The sequence below is a fragment of the Podarcis vaucheri genome (assembly GCF_965113315.1).
Source record: "Podarcis vaucheri genome assembly, chromosome: 13".
Taxonomy (NCBI): domain Eukaryota; kingdom Metazoa; phylum Chordata; class Lepidosauria; order Squamata; family Lacertidae; genus Podarcis; species Podarcis vaucheri.
This window is the reverse complement of record NC_138751.1, coordinates 34634457-34650817: the sequence shown is the minus strand read 5'-3', so window position 1 is coordinate 34650817 and position 16361 is coordinate 34634457. Positions and strand designations below refer to the sequence as shown.

Genomic DNA, 16361 nt, shown 5'->3' with positions numbered 1-16361 from the left:
AGGACCCTGCCTGTTTAAATTTTTGGTTGATAGGAAGCCTGGGTCATGCTCTGAGGTGTGGATTTATGACTCCAAGTCTGGGCTTAGCATGATAGACACCAAAGTCCTACCTGTTGGTAGGTGACATGGAGGAGCTGCAAGGGAAGTGGAAATGTTCTCTCCTCCTCTTCCGTGAAACATGTCACCCCCAAATGCTGTTGGACTCCAACTCCCATCAGCCCCAGCCACCATGGCCAATGGTCATGGGTGATGAGAGTAGTAGTCCAGCAAGATCTGAAGGGTCAAAGGTGAGCCATTCCTTTCTTAGCAGATGTCAGCCTCAGCTGAATCAAAAACCCTTCTGGGACCACATGGACCAATGTTTCTGTTTCAAGTGATTAGATGACCATTTTGTCAATGTTCGATATGACTTTCTAGATTGCTATCAGGACTAGTCCAATAAATGTTGGCGCCTGTGGCAGAACATCTAAATTGAACCTCCCCCTTCCCTAAAATTATTGTGGGGCATCATCCTGCATAGCTGCTGTTCATTTCTGTAAGGCTTGGTAGAGAGAAAGTTCTGGTGGATGGCTTTCAAGAGTTGGCTCCTGTCTTTCTCCCTCTGTGCTGTCATTAAATATAACCAAATCCATTGCTTGAGATTATTGCCTCACTTTACCTCCTGCAAGGCCACCTAAGGAGTTTTTTTTGGGGGGGGTGTTTCTGGGCACAATTCAAAGTGTTGGTGCTGACCTTTAAAGTCCTAAACGGCCTCGGTCCAGTATACCTGAAGGAGCATTTCCACCCCCATTGTTCCACCCGGAAACTGAGGTCCAGCGCCGAGGGCCTTCTGGCAGTTCCCTCGCTGCAAGAAGCCAAGTTACAGGGAACCAGGCAGAGGGCCTTCTCGGTAGTGGCACCCGCCCTGTGGAATGCCCTCCCACCAGATGTCAAAGAGAAAAACAACTACTGTACCAGACTTTTAGAAGACATCTGAAGGCAGCCCTGTTTAGGGAAGCTTTTAATGTTTGATGCACTATTGTATTTTAATGTTTTGTTGGAAGCCGCCCAGAGTGGCTGGGGAAACCCAGCCAGATGGGCGGGGTATAAATAATAAATTATTATTATGTTATTGTTATTGTTATTGTTATTGTTATTGTCTGGGGAATCACATTTTATTGTGTGATGGTGCAGAACCCCACTTATTTCCCCTTGTCCATTACCACTGTAGAAATACTCATCTCCCATTTTTCCTTCCTCTTTCTCCCCTACAGATTTATTAATAGATTTGGCAAACCTTGTCAGCATTTCGTCAGATTATGCCAGCAAACGCAAGGCTTCCCTTGATGAATGAGGAGCAGTGCTTTAAATCAGTCCCCAACTGATACAAATTATTTTAATGTGCCCCCTTTATGATTTACTGGGATTTTATGAAGTAGCTGGCTATGTTGTAAGACTTGATTATGGACTTGGGTTGCCTTAAAAGATAAAATGCCCTCCAAGGAGAAGAGGGCTTTTTTTAATAAAAAAAAATTATAAATGGTATATTGCTGATTCACATAGTTCAAGAAAGCAGAGCTGCTTGGCTGAATAAGGCACAAACTTCCTTCTGTCTTTGGCTTTCAATAGGGTGCACTCTGTAGTTTTATTTTAAATCCAACTTCATATATGACTTCATAGCTGTCAACTTTTCCCTTTTCTTGCGAGGAATCCTATTTGGAATAAGGGAATTTCGCTTAAAAAAAGAGAAACTTTGACAGCTATGTGACTTTGTGTCCATCTGTTGTTCCAAAATTAAAACTGAACAGCATGCTACATATCTGTGCCTCTTTATATTTTTAGATGTAGATATATATTCCCAATACAAGTCTGCTTGTTCTTTAAGATCTGCTGTGACCCTTCTCCAAGTGCCTCCTTTATCAAGGGTTTGCCATTTAATGACAGAGAGTCTTTTTGTGGTGGCTCCTGATTGTAGAATGCCCTCTCTAAACAGGCTTGTTTAGCATCTACACCAGGGGTAGGCAACCTGCCCATCTGGCTGAGTTTCCCCAGCCCATCTGGGCCGCTTACAGCACATAAGTTTTAACTTACCCAGGTATCTAAACTCCAGCAGACCCTAGTCTGCTTTTAAGGATTTTTATCTGCTCCCTGCTTTGAAATTCTGATAGAGTGAAGGGCAGCATGTAAACGTTTTAATAAAATTACAAATAGCAATAAATAATGAATATACACTTGTTTTTTACATTCATATTGGTTCAATCCCATTCTTTTCCAGGAATGCTGGGTGGAATCCAATTTTCCTGGTCCCATTTAGGTGAAGATTTGGGTTCATGTATGTGAGCATATGAGTGGTAGAAATACAAGGAGAAAGAAGAGAATGAAATTTGGGGGGTGGGCAAATTTGAGCATTGAAGGGCAGGAGAAAGGGGGAGGGAGAAAAAGAAAGCACTATAATGTGTGGTTAAGGATGGTGCAAAGGCAGAATTTATCATCCTTCAGCAATGTATGAAGGACATAAAGATGGTAAAGGAAAGAGAACCAAAAACACACGTAAGAAATTGTAAAGATGTAAGGAAATGACTATTAGAATCATAGAACTGTAGAGTTGTAAGAGACACCAAGAGTCATCTAGTCCAACCCCCTGAAATGCAGGAATCTCAACTGTAGATCATACATGACATGACCATCCAACCTCTGCTTAAAAATCTTCAGGGGAAAAGAGTCCACCAACCTCTTCTGGGAGTCTGTTCCACTGTCAAACAGCTCTTATTGTAAAATATTCTACTTTATTGGGTAAGGAACAAACTTTTAAGAACCATTGTAAAGAAACAAAGAAACAAACAAAAACATTCTAACCAGGCTCATTGAGAGAAACGTAAGGCACCAGGGAAAGGACTCTATACCCTTCCCCAATAAAACCATGTAACAGGGAAAGACTGTCTCTAAGCTATTTGCTTTCAAAGAAAAAAGGAATGTAGTCTTTGGAGTCCAAGAGGTTATCAAAGTGTAAATGCCTCTTCTGGGGTGAAATGTTTGAGAAAGACCAGAAAACATTTAAAACATATTTATAGGCCCTGTCCCTTTCGGCTTCTGTACCTCTTTCATCTGAATTTTCACAAGTAAAAGGTGTGATTGCAATCGTCAAACTGATAACACCAAACCCTGCTTCAGAGCAAGGGCTATTAAAGTGACAACCAAGGCTGTGTAAGTTAACAGGCTGGAGTACAGTCTGTTACATAAAAAGGGTGTGTGTGACCCTTTTTGACCAAATTTTCTTGCTCTGATAATAAGCAAGTTTTTACAAGAAACTGTTGACCCAGATGTAGGCTTAAAATTGTAAAAATAAGCTGGCCTGGAGCATTTGTTTTGTAAGGCCTCCTGTGAGTCAAAAAGTGGCACAGGAAACAGGCCTAATGCCATTCTCTCAATTCATGCTACATCTACATTTGGAATACTGTGTCTGGTTCTGAGAAAGCCAGCAGAACTGGAAAAGGTACAGAAAAAGGCAGCTAGTTTTTTGTGTGGTGTGAGATGGAACGTCTTCCTAATGAATAAAGGCTTAAGAAAGGGGAACGTTTAACAAAATAACAAGTGTGGGAGGACATGGTAAGACCTGTAAAATATTGAATGGCATAGAAAGAGTGAATGGAGAGAAAAAAATGACCTCTGCACAAAACCCTAAAATTCAGAGTCATTCATCGGCATTGATTACTGGTAGGTTTGGGGGCTAACAAAATAGCTCATGCAGGGCATAGCTGTTGTGTGGAAATAATTGCCAGAGAATATTGTGGATGGCCACCAGCATTGATGGCTCTCTAAACAGGCTAGATACTATAGGGCAGATATACTATCAAAAGCCATCAGAAAAGTTTGCTATAAATGGAACTGTCATAATCATAGACATATTTATCAAATTCGGGGGGGGGGGGGAATTACAGAGATTTGCTATTTCTGTTTTGTGACTTTCCCAGCTGGCCACTGTCAGAAGATGGGACTTTGGTCTAATATAGCAATGCAACCATTATGCTCTGAGACTATTGAACTGAGTCCAGGGTAACAGGTTGCATAATGGTTCCCCTGGTAGGTCTGAGCACTGACACCTCCCACCCTAGAAATTACACAGATTTTGCAGGCCAAAAGCCTTCAAATTATGAGCCATTTCCACATATGTGATCCACATTGTGTCAAATGGGTGCTGTACCCCACACAAGTAGCACAACAAACAGAACAGTGTTTAGAGTACCAATCATGTATTGTCCAGCAAAGCATCAAATATTTTGCTACTGACATTTTCAAGATCTCTTGGAGAAGTGGAACTGCTTAATTATCAGATGTTCTTTCACTAGGTCAGGTGAACTACTGTTGTTGAGTAATGGCTAAATCCCCTGAAGCGTCTTATTTTTTTGCCATCAGTGTGTTATCGCTGCTGCCCTTTAGCTCTCCAGGCAGCCTGGACAAGAAAGTATCATTTTCCTAATCCCACACCTCAGCCTGAAGCTCTTTCAGTTTAAAGTGGGAGAGTGTTTACAGAAGATGAAAGATCCTTGCTCCACCACCTGGTTTATGTCTGCAGTCGCATTGCACAAGGGGTGAAGCTGCTGCGCCATTTATCCTGGCCTGCTCCTCTCACAAGGAGATTCTCTTTTGGGGATGTGGAATTTCTACTGTTCCGTGTAGAAATAGTGAGAGAGGCTTTGGAGGAGTAATATTTTGGAATATTCCCATAGGTACACAAGTGCAAAGAACAAAAAAAAAAAAAAAAGTAAGGAGAAAAACAGAATCTGATACCAGTGGTGCAATCAGGTAATTTTAGACTCAGGACTTAAGGGTCTTAAGTTCCCCCCACCACTCTTTAGATGGTAATGTGTGTTATTTCAAAATGTGGTAAGCCAACCCTGATGCATTTGGAGGTCCTCCTGCTGCTTCTGGTGAGCAGGGCTCTGGACTTATGTTCAAATGTCCTATCCTGGTGGCGCCATTCTTAGATACTTTTATGATGCATATCCTGCTGTGTTGTGGGGGCTCAGTCGCAAGCAACTACAGTCAAGAAGTGACTTTAGTTCTTAGAATATCTCCTCCCCCAACACAGATACTCACTCTGCCACTGGACTCTCTCTTATCAATGGAAACAGGATGTTGAGTGGCATGGAATTGCATCCAATACAATTTCCTCTTGGATAACTTGAATGATAGATTTTGTTCACACTCAAAGAGACTGAGTAATCATTGTATTGTGGATCATTGAGGAACTCTCTCTCTCGCCAGTCATATTGGCTACTGGCCCATGGATGAGGACAGAAGGAGTTGAGTATAATAACTTTTTTGTGTGCACCTTTCTCCGTAGCATGTGAATAGGCTCTCTCGCTAGAATCATCTGGTGCAATCTGCTCCACAGGTTATGACTTACCGGAGGTGCCCCTGTTAATAATAATAATTTATTATTTGTACCCCGCCCATCTGACTGGGTTACCCTAGTCTCTCTGGGCGGCTTCTAGCATATATAAAAACAGAGTAAAACATTAAACCTTAAAAAGCTTTCTTATACATGGCTGCCTTCAGATGTCTCCTAAAAGATATATAATTATTCATCTCCTTGACATCTGATAGGAGGGCATTCGACAGCGTGAGTGCCGGGTGCAACTAATGAGAAGGCCCTCTGCCCAGTTCCCTGTAGCTTCACTTCCTGCAGTGTGGGAACCGTTATAAGGTCCTCATTGCTGGATGGGGGTGGAAGCGCTCCCTCAGGTATACAGGGCCAAGGCCATTTAGGGCTATTTAACCAGTGCATGTACCCAGGTGTGCCAACTTGGCTCCATGACTGTGTGCCTGGGCCGTGGCACTGAAATTTGTGGGTGCCTGGTCCTTTCATGGGGAATTTTGTGGGTGCTCGGGCACCCTGGACACCAGAGAATTGGCACCTATGTATGTGCTACTCTGGCAAGACAGTTTGAAGGCAGGTAGGGTCTCAGCCGGCGTACCAGATGGAGCTGGAGGACAACCCTGTTCTGTTTGCATGCATTGTGGACTGAGTTGCATGAGCTAACTTGGATGTTTGTTCCTATATTCTGGACAAGGGGCTGGTTTAGGTGGCCTTTTTGTATATTCCACTCTAAGACTGCAGGCAGACCATACTTTTAAAGCACAATCAAAGCACATCCTTTCCCTCAATGAATTCTGGGCACTGTGGTTTGTTAAGGGTTGCTGGAAATTGTAAACTACAATGCCCAGAATTCTTTGAGGGAAAGGGTGTGCTTCAAATGTGCTTTAAAGATACCTTGGGTACACAGCCTAAATCCTAAGGAATCTGGAAATTGCTTGGGACAGAGGTTTGACTTGGCAGCCAGCTGCTAAAAGGAAGGAAGCGCTAAATGCTCCTGTGCAGCCAGATGCAGCTTCTTCAAGATGACAATTGGCTTTTGGAACACCTTGTCCTGCAGACAAGGCACAGATAAAAAACAACAAGCCCTCATAATGAACACCACGTTGTCACCAGATAAACTGTCACCACTTGCGTTTTGCTTGGCTCCCTCTGGTCCCCTTTTCCGTTCTCAAAGCTCACAAGAACAGCAAGTTTTTACCCGATTAAATGCTATGATTAATTGCAATTGTGGTAGAGGTTTTTGTCATGTGTGTTTTTAAAGCAGATCATCTGCTTTAAACTCATGAGAGGTTCTGGCCTAATGAAATAGACTCCTTTTATACTCCAGCTATGACCCTTGCCTAAGCAATGCAAAGTATATGTACGGAATCATTCTCAAATTCTTATTTGGATTTCTTTGCAGAAATAAAAATTCATATTATTATAATAAGAACATCTTTGTCAACTTCACATTGATGGAAATTTGAAAATATTTGTTGCTATTTTATTCATTAAAATATTTATAGGCTGTCTTTCATCCTCACAGGTATCAAGGTGGCATGCAATAGGCATAAATAAAATTAAACATGTCACAAAATATTTGAAAATCATAAAGTTAAATGCAAGTTACAGGCTTGGACAACTGAACAGCTATGTCATCTGCTGTGTCCTGTATTCTAGCTTGTCACTTCAAGCATATTATTTATTCCACTTTATTTCAAGCCCTTATTCCATGAAACTCATAGGCAGCATATACCTTATAAGGTTCATAGGTGCTCTCCCATTCAGACGGTGACCAGAACCACACCTACTTAACATCAGCAAAGTTGTTATCGCATGTCAGACTTGGCCCAAAATCTTCATTGGGGGCATCTTCTTCTGCATTCAGCTGAAGGAACCTGGAAGTCATCTAGTCTAACTGCTTGTTCAGGGTAGGATCTGCAGTGCAGATGCAACTACAGCAGGTGTGAGGAACCTTTGGCCCTCCAGATTTGCTTTTTTCAGGTGAGAACTTGTGTGGTGTCCAAAACCACATGTTTTGGGGCACCATGTGAGATCATGACCCTGAAATTTCTTTTCCGGGGCGTGGCGAGACAACGTGTGAGATCACCGCACCCAAAATGGCAGCCACGACCTTGCGTGAAAACACGGTATATCCCTCTTTCCCTGGGAAACTTGTTGGGTATGCACTCTAACTATATCACACTGGCTTTCAAGAAAGTCACAGATTTATCAAACATCCAGTGGAGGCTGGTCCATTATGGCAAAAAGGTACCCCAGTCTGTCCTTAGCCAGTCCCCACCTACCTGCTTTCTTTTACAACCAGCTGGCGGCCATGGCTGTCAGATTCCTCATCCTTAGTTTCTGTTTTGCCCTTGTAGAACTTAGCAGACAGGAGGATAGAGAAAAGCCTAGAGCTAATTGGCTCCTACCGACAATGTACCAGTATCTGTCTGTCAATGACTGTGGCTATGCATACAGTTGGCTTCCCTGCCTTCCACCCAGTGGCGTAGCGTGGGGGTGCAGGGGGGGCTGGCCACACCGGGCGCAACATCTGGGGGTTAGGGTTAGGGGGCGCAAATCCACGGGTTAGGGGGCGCAAATTACTTGCCTTGCCCCGGGTGCTGACAACCCACGCTACGCCACTGCTTCCACCCTACCAGTCCCAATGGGCACCAGCCACGATTGCTTACACCCCCTGTGCCCTGTAGCATAGGCCTTCACAACCTGTGATCCACCAAGTTGAACACAGACTACAAGCTCCATTGTGGCCTGCAATATAATACCCCTTCCATTTTTTGCCGTCCCACATGGGAGTTTTACCCAGCTTTCTTGGTAAAGAAATGGACTACAATATCCAGTCAGATTTCATGGAGGCCTGGATGAGCCACGGTGACCATTTCGCTGAGGCCTGTTCGCCACCCACTAACCTACCCAGGGATGACAGACCATGACTTTGGCCAAGGAACCGACAAGAGAGGCGGGGAGTGGCGGTGGACTATAAATACGCTGCTTAAAAATAAAGTTTTCCCATAAATCTCCAGACATGTTGAGTGAGACAGTGGAAAGAAGCATTAAACTGAAGGCCGAAAATATCCCCCTGTCACCACACAGGAGGGCGAGCCAAGCCGTCAGCCTGTCTGCCGGGCGTCTGCGTCTCCTCTGTGTTCCGTGGTTGCCTCTAACAGCTTTTAATTCACAAAACTGAAATGAAGCAATCAGTTTTCATTTCAAATGCAGCCAGGCTTTCAAAAGAATGAAGTCATTTCCTCTCTTTCCCTCCACCCTATCTACATGTTTTCTTTCTTTCTTTGCAGTCTCTCCAAAGTTCTCTCTTTTTTTTTTAATTATTTGAGAAGAACAAGAAGGAGAAGGAGAAGAGGATGCAAGACATTTCTCCATTGAAACTGGGCAGCTGGTAGTTGATTTATGAAGTGCTGAAAAGCATCTTCAGAGCTGTCATTTATCTTAAAGCCTTCTGCCTAAATAAACAAAGATCACCCCCCTTTCCCTCCCTGCACTAATTATAGTTACAGTAGAAACACAACCCCAAGTCCCAATAACAAGCAATTTAAAAAGACAACTCCGTTGAAACATCCAGCTTCTAGCTGTATGGAGAGGCAACACTGAGCAGAACCATATACTAAATTTCTGAGGAACTCTAGGATGCTGGCACAAGTTAGCACATTGGGAAGAAATTCTGGCTGAAGCTTGCTCATATTTTGAGAGGTGAATGGACGTGGAATTCCAGATGCTGGCCAGCACAGAATTCTGATCCCTGAGTTTTGTAAGATTGCAGAAACGAGCCTTCTCCTTTGATGCATGGCAGGTGTGGTGGGATAAATTGCATAGGGCTCCTGCCTCTATTCGACAGGACATGACTTGGGGAGCCTCTCTCACTATTTTGTGAGAGAGATTCAAGCACATACCAGAACTTTAGGTTTGTACATTTAAAATGGAATAAAGTGCTCTGCTGTTGCAATAAATACACTTTAAAAAACCCCAACTTTTTGCTGTTTGGAAGACGGTGGGGGAAGCATTGAAAAGTGCAGGCTAAATGAGTGACTAATGGGAAGATATGTAAACACCTGCAAGCAAATCAGGATGAATATTCAATGTCATATAACTATCCCGTAAACAAATCAGAATGAAGGCTAACCAAAGACGGACATAATCTAACTTCTGCGTACGTAAGCTGTGGGCAAAGAAATTATGATTTTTCAGTAAATGGGCTGTATGGATGGGTCCATGCCAGATGCCTGCAGGTATTGCCACCTTTCTGTGGCAATCCTGCTGTCTGTTGGCATACTGTGTGGGTTGCTCTGTGTAGGTTGCGTGTTTGTGGGGCAGCTGGTAGATAAATTGACAGAAGTTTGGACCAGATGGCCCTTTGATCTCATTAGGATTATATAAATGAATTCGGTGGCAAAACTCTCACTCACAGAGTGCCTCTACCAGTATGAACTTCCCAGGACCCTTAAGACGTCACCTTGCCCCTCCTATAGCTGTCCTTTCTGAGGAAAGAGCAGAGGGCAGCAAGAAGGGAGACAACCTTTTCAGCTGCAGCTTCTTGCTTGTGGAATGCTCTCCCCCAGTGAGCTCTGCCAGGCACCATCATTAACATCCTCACAGTGCCAGGTAAAAAGAGGCACATGAGGCAGTGATGGCCACCAACTTGAATGGCTTTAGAAGATGATTAGACAAATTTACAGAGGAAAAGCCACTACTGGCTGCTAACCCTGATGGTTATGTTCTACCTCCATTGTTGGAAGAAGTATGCTTCTGAATACCAGTTACTGGAGGCAGCTGGAAAGGAGAGTGTTGCTGCACTCAGGTCCTGCTTGTGGCATCTGGTTGGCCACTGCGAGAACAGGATGATGGACTAGATGGTCCACTAGTCTGATCCAGCAGACTCTTATGTTCCCAAAACAAATTTGCTCCATCACCAATGTGATAGTCCTTTGAATATTTTTAGATGGCTTTTCATATCAACTTTGTCTCTTCTCCGAGCTGAACATACCCAACTCTTTCAAACTTTCCTCATAGGACTTGGCCTCTGGGTCCTTCAGCAGTTTTGGCAACCTCGTCTGGATACTTTCCCAGAGGTGGACTTAACATTATGTTCAAAGCCTTCCTTGTAAAAGGAGCTGTCCATGATTTTCCAATCTCGTATCTCATCATTAAAAGGAATTCGGGGGAAAGAATGTTAAATGTTGAAAGTTGAATTTCAAATGTATATAATATTTCATTTTAACTCTTATTTGATAGCAGGTGAGGCTGGTGGGTGAGATATATGGTTTAGCAGGAGGGCTTTGTGTATTGGAGATGTACTGTATTTCTTTTTAAATTATAGTAATTATCAGTGCTCTTTTTCCTAGAAAAAATGCCGGTACTCACCATGAAATTGTTACAGTTAAGTACCATTCTGTTTAACAACAACAACAAAAGAGGTGCCAATACTGTGTACTCTTGAGTACCCCCCTGAAAAAAAGCACTGGTAATTATTTATACATTTGCATGTACACATATAATTAGCACATGCAAATTTCATGTGAACCTGTGTCCTCTTTTGTGGTGATAAATAAATGGTCACTCTACTATGGTCTATGGTGGTCAAGAACATGAGATGTGAGCTGCAGACCCCTGTTTCTAACCACAGCTCCTCAATGTAATCAGTCGGCACCCTTAAGTAATGACAATAAAGGTAAAGGGACCCCTGACCATTAGGTCCAGTTGTGACCGGCTCTGGGGTTGCGGCGCTCATCTCGCTTTATTGGCCGAGGGAGCCGGCGTACAGCTTCCGGGTCATGTGGCCAGCATGACAAAGCCGCTTCTGGAGAACCAGAGCAGCACACGGAAATGCTGTTTACCTTCCCGCCTGAGTGGTACCTATTTATCTACTTGCACTTTGACGTGCTTTTGAACTGCTAGGTTGGCAGGAGCAGGGACCGAGCAATGGGAGCTCACCCCATCACAGGGATTCGAACTGCCGACCTTCTGACTGGCAAGTCCTAGGCTCTGTGGTTTAACCCACAGCATTACCTGCGTCCCTTAGTAATGACAATATAAGAACATAATAAGAGCCTTCTGAATCAGGCTAATGGAGCATCTAGTGCAGCAATCTGTTATCACAGTGGTCAACCAAATGCCTGTGAGAAACCCACAAACTGGGCCCAAGCATGAAAGTACTCCCCCCTCCTGCGGATTCCAGAAACTGGTACTATCTTCTGAAATAAACAGGAATTCAGATCTGATGTATGGGGAACTCTTTTTGGCCCATTCCCTCTGGTTTTTCTCACTTTTTATCAGCTACAAAGAAGTTATCTGATTTGTACATTCTTTGGAAGCTTCAAACATGAGTGGTGTGGATCTCAACCTCCCCTCTCCTAAGTTATGCCAGGTCTTTTCTGCCTTTGACAGGGCAAGCATCTTCTCACACAGTTGCAATTAACGACAGACTGTATTGTGTGTGTCAAAGTGCGTTCTTAAGGCAACCTGTGATGTGAAACAGAAACTTATGCTTAGCTACAAAGGCATCTGAAAAGGTAAACGGTAAGAGGAAAACACGCATGCAATGTGGGGGAAAGTCTGGTGCTGCATGCCCCCAACCAGGCATATTTTGCAAAGTAAATATATATATGAACAATGAAAATATTTACAATAGGAAGTCATAATGATGCTTAGGGCCAGCCCCATCATTAGGCAAAATGAAGCAGCAGATGGCAAATGGCGGAAGATGAGCAGCAGTGAGGTGTTGGAACTCCTTTCATCCCTGAGTTTGATGGGAGTGGAGTCCACATCACCTGGAGGGCCACAGGTTCCTCATCCCTGGTCTACACTGACTGGCAGCATGCTCCTAGTGCGCATAAGAACATTAGAAGAGCCTACTGGATCAGGCTGATGCTTCATCTAGCTTGGTATCCTGTTCTCACAGTGGGCAACCAGATGCCTGGGGGAAACCAGTGAGCAGGACCCAAGCACAACAGCATTCTCCTCTCCTGTGGTTTCCAGGAACTGATATGCAGAAGTATTATGAAGGCAGAACGTAGTCATCATGGCTAACAATAACTGAAACCCCTCTCCTCCATTTCTCAAGTCTATCTGGAGATACTAAGGACTGAATTAGGACCTTTCGCATGTAGAGCAAGTGCTCTACCACTGGGCTATGTCCCTTCTGATATTCCTAACCTGCACTGTTTCCGTGTGCCTATGCTTGCACATTTGTCTGTCCTGTTTGTTCATTCACTTGTATCACTCCCTTTAGGGAACTTGCGTTTCCCAGGTTGCCTTCCATCCAGGTACGGCCAGTCCTACAACAGATACTGTGCTGCACCACGCTGTCCAAAAGCAGACACTGTTTTCCTTGTAGATGTGTATATATGTATCGTTTATTTTCAGTCATCCCCACCACCACTCACCTACACCTTCCTTTATTTTTTCATTCTCTGCACTTTTAGTATTGCTTTGCTCTTCCCTTTCTCATTAAATTACTTTGGGATGAAAATGGGTTTCTGTTTTAATAAAAGAGAAAGCCATGTAAGTTACACCACAGAGAGCCCCTGTGTTCAGTTGGACATGACAAAAATGCATGCCTCTGGTTTTGGAGCCCAATCCAAAGAACCAGATGCTTGTCAGCCACAGAGCTGGCTGGGATGAACAGACAAAAAGACATTTATTTATTTTTGCTTCTGAGTGAATTCCATCAGATCATAAACAGCTGCTCCTAGAGGCACTGAAAGCCCCCAAAATACTCATGAATAAATATTAAGTGAAGGGTTGGGAGCGGGGATTAGGCAGCAAAAGAACAAAAGAAAGAAAATAGAGGGGGATGCACAGAAAGGCTCTGATATTTTATACTGGAGAAAAACATATAATTTGCCATCAAGACACGTGAAAGCTCTTCCAATGGCAAATGGTTCAGTATGACTATATTACAGGAAGGCACAGCTAAGGGGAAGCAATAAAAACAAAACATCAAACCTTTGTCACCTTTTCCTTGCCCCTAAATATCTGGATGAATATAACAGGGATGTGCAGAACCCTACCTTTCACTAGGATCCCATCACAAATTCTGCTCATGCCGATAGCAGATTTTCCATGGCAAATTGGCTCCTTCCACTCTGGGCCACAGTACCTGTTCTTTTTATCAATGCACAGACCAAATCTACACTATACATTTGAAGCACATTAGATGCACACTTAAATTGTCCAACTCTCCCTAAAGAATTATGGGGATTGTAGTTTCAGCTCCACAGAACTACAATTCTGAACACCCTTAGCAAACTACAGTTCCCAGGATTCTGTGGGGCATCATGTGTTTTAACTGTATGGTGTGGCTCTGCTCTAAATTGCACGGCATTGTGCGCTATACAGTCTACAGCTGCTCCAGACACAGTGGTTCTTCTATATGCTAAATAGGAAGAGCCAGAAATAGCATAAAACCACCAGCAGAGGATTGCATCAGTACAACAATTCTTAAAATTACTAAATAATAATAATAATAATAATAATAATAATAATAATTATTATTATTATTATTATTATTATTATTATTATATCACTGGAACTTGGAACATCAATTGCAACTGATTGATGTTCACAACAAGCAAAAGTAAGTACACCTTCACACAATCTATAACTACCTTACGGAATTCACTGCCATAAAATGTGGGGATCAATGACCATTTGCCAGGTTAGCTTCTTGCAGCCTTCATGTTCAGAAGCAGCGAACAGAAACAGTGGGTGGGGGCTATTTGTGCTCTATTTGTGGGCTTCCCATAGGCATCTGGCTGATTGCTGTGGGGAGCAGGATGCTGAACCAGACAGACCCTTGGTCTAATCTGGTAGGGGTCTTCTCCTGTTTTTTAGTGTTACAGTTGTTATGCTGAAAAACAAAAACAAAAAACCCATTAAGACAGCTGCAGAAATATTCTGCACAGTGCTGTAATACTTTTATAACTACATTATTAATTGATTATTTTCTTTCTCACCTAGTACAAAATCTTGCTTGCCTTTTATTGTTGTGTAGTCGCTGTGGGTTAAACCACAGAGCCTAGGACTTGCCGATCAGAAGGTTGGCGGTTTGAATCCCCGTGACGGGGTGAGCTCCCGTTGCTCGGTCCCTGCTCCTGCCAACCTAGCAGTTGGAAAGCACGTCAAAGTACAAGTAGATAAATAGGTACCGCTCCGGCGGGAAGGTAAACGGTGTTTCCATGCGCTGCTCTGGTTTGCCAGAAGCAGCATAGTCATGCTGGCCACATGACCTGGAAGCTGTATGCCAGCTCCCTCGGCCAATAAAGCAAGATAAGCGCTGCAACCCCAGAGTCGGTCACGACTGGACCTAATGTTCAGGGGTCTCTTTACCTTTACCTAGTGTTATTAAAGCCAATGCCGAAATCTGATGGGAGTCTATTGACATCATGAACTGCCCTCTTTACTTTCTAGGGGTTTTTCCATTCTAGGCCTCACCGAGTAGGATCAGGGGTCAACTCCCATGTGAGCCTTTCCATTTAATGAGGGCTTGCTCCATGTTCCATCTCTGATGGAGGTCAGATTGATGGCCATGAGGAGAGGGCCTTCACAGTGGTGGCACCACCACTGTGGAGCACTCTCTCAAGGTAAGCCAACTAGATTCACGTTTTTTTTAAAAATAAGCTGTTGAAACATGGCTTTCTGCTCAGGGCTGGCGCAGGATGTTTTGACAAGACAGAGGCAAGACAGAAAATACATCCCCAAATGACTCCATTACCTCCCTGTCCCCCACTGTCACCTGAGAAAAAACCAAGCTGAAAAGGAGGTGTGGGAGGGGGGCAGTGGAGGAGGAGGAGGTGGCAGGGTGGCTGCAGCAACAGAGAAGGTAGGCAACAAGCACAGGGAGGAGGCAAGCAGCACACTCCTTGCAGGCCTCGATCGGCCACCTGGCCATCTGCCCCAAATCTGCCATCCGAGGCAACTTCCTCATCAAGCCTCATGGGTAGGCTGGCCCTGAGTCTGCTGTTTCTTAATACTATTGGTCCTTTTTTCCCTATTGTTTATGAATATTATGGTACTACTTGCATCCTTTAACATATTTTAATATATTAACTTTTATTCCTGCTCTACTATAAGCTCTTCAGAGTACTCTGATGGTGAAAGAGCAGGATGGGTGTTTTTAAAGTAAACAAGGCTACAATTTGCTATATACATATAGTGGGAGTAAGTCTCATTGAACTCAGTGGGATTTACTTCTGAGTAGATATGCATAAGACTGTGCTGTAAATCTATGACTAGGGCAGCCTTCCTCAACCTTGGCCCCCCCATATGTTTTGGGCCTACAACTCCCATGATCCCTAGCTAGCAGGACCAGTGGTCAGGGATTGATGGGAATTGTAGCCTCAAAATATCTGGGGGGCCGAGGTTGAGGAAGCCTGGACTAGGGCATATTTTTCTACAATTATTTAATAAACTTTTGATGCACTTTCACATAAGGATAGTTAGTGAGAACAGTAATTCCTTCCGAAGATAAGCTAGGAGGAAAAAAAAATGCATTTATGAACACTTGTTGACAACTGGCCAACCACCAACCTATATGATTCAGAATCTGACTATAACTACATTCAGGTCCCTTATATTAATTTTATTTTATTACTACTATTATCATTCAAATTTCTATACTACTATTTTGGTACCAATAGGCCATCAAATTGATTTATATTGAAGGCCTTAAAATGCAGTGAAAACATCAAGAGCACAATGAAAAAAACATAATATAACAAAATATCAGATATCAGAAACATCAAAGCAGCATGTTTTATTTGCTATGCTCATGTGTTGCCTTTCTACTAGTGCACTTAAAATGGTTTACAGTTTAAAATAATGACTTACAATCTAATAGCTGCAATACAAAAGTAAAAAGGAATGGGGAGCGGAAAAGGGAAATAAACACATGCAAGTACCTGTTTATAAAATGGTACTTTGGTACTTTGTAATTTTTGTCCACTATGTCATTCCTGCTGATTTTTTAAATTTTGGGGCCACAATGAGT

At 43.2% G+C, this 16361-nt stretch overlaps 1 protein-coding gene across 1 annotated transcript in view; it reads left to right on the top strand.

The window, feature by feature from the left end:
- The first annotated feature begins 14120 nt into the window (after positions 1-14120).
- The window catches only part of SKAP1 (src kinase associated phosphoprotein 1), a 339196-nt gene continuing 336955 nt past the window's right edge, over positions 14121-16361 (top strand). Inside the window, exon 1 of the mRNA XM_082197360.1 lies at positions 14121-14213. The gene's annotated coding sequence lies outside the window, so the exon portion shown is untranslated. The remainder of the gene's footprint in view (positions 14214-16361) is intronic.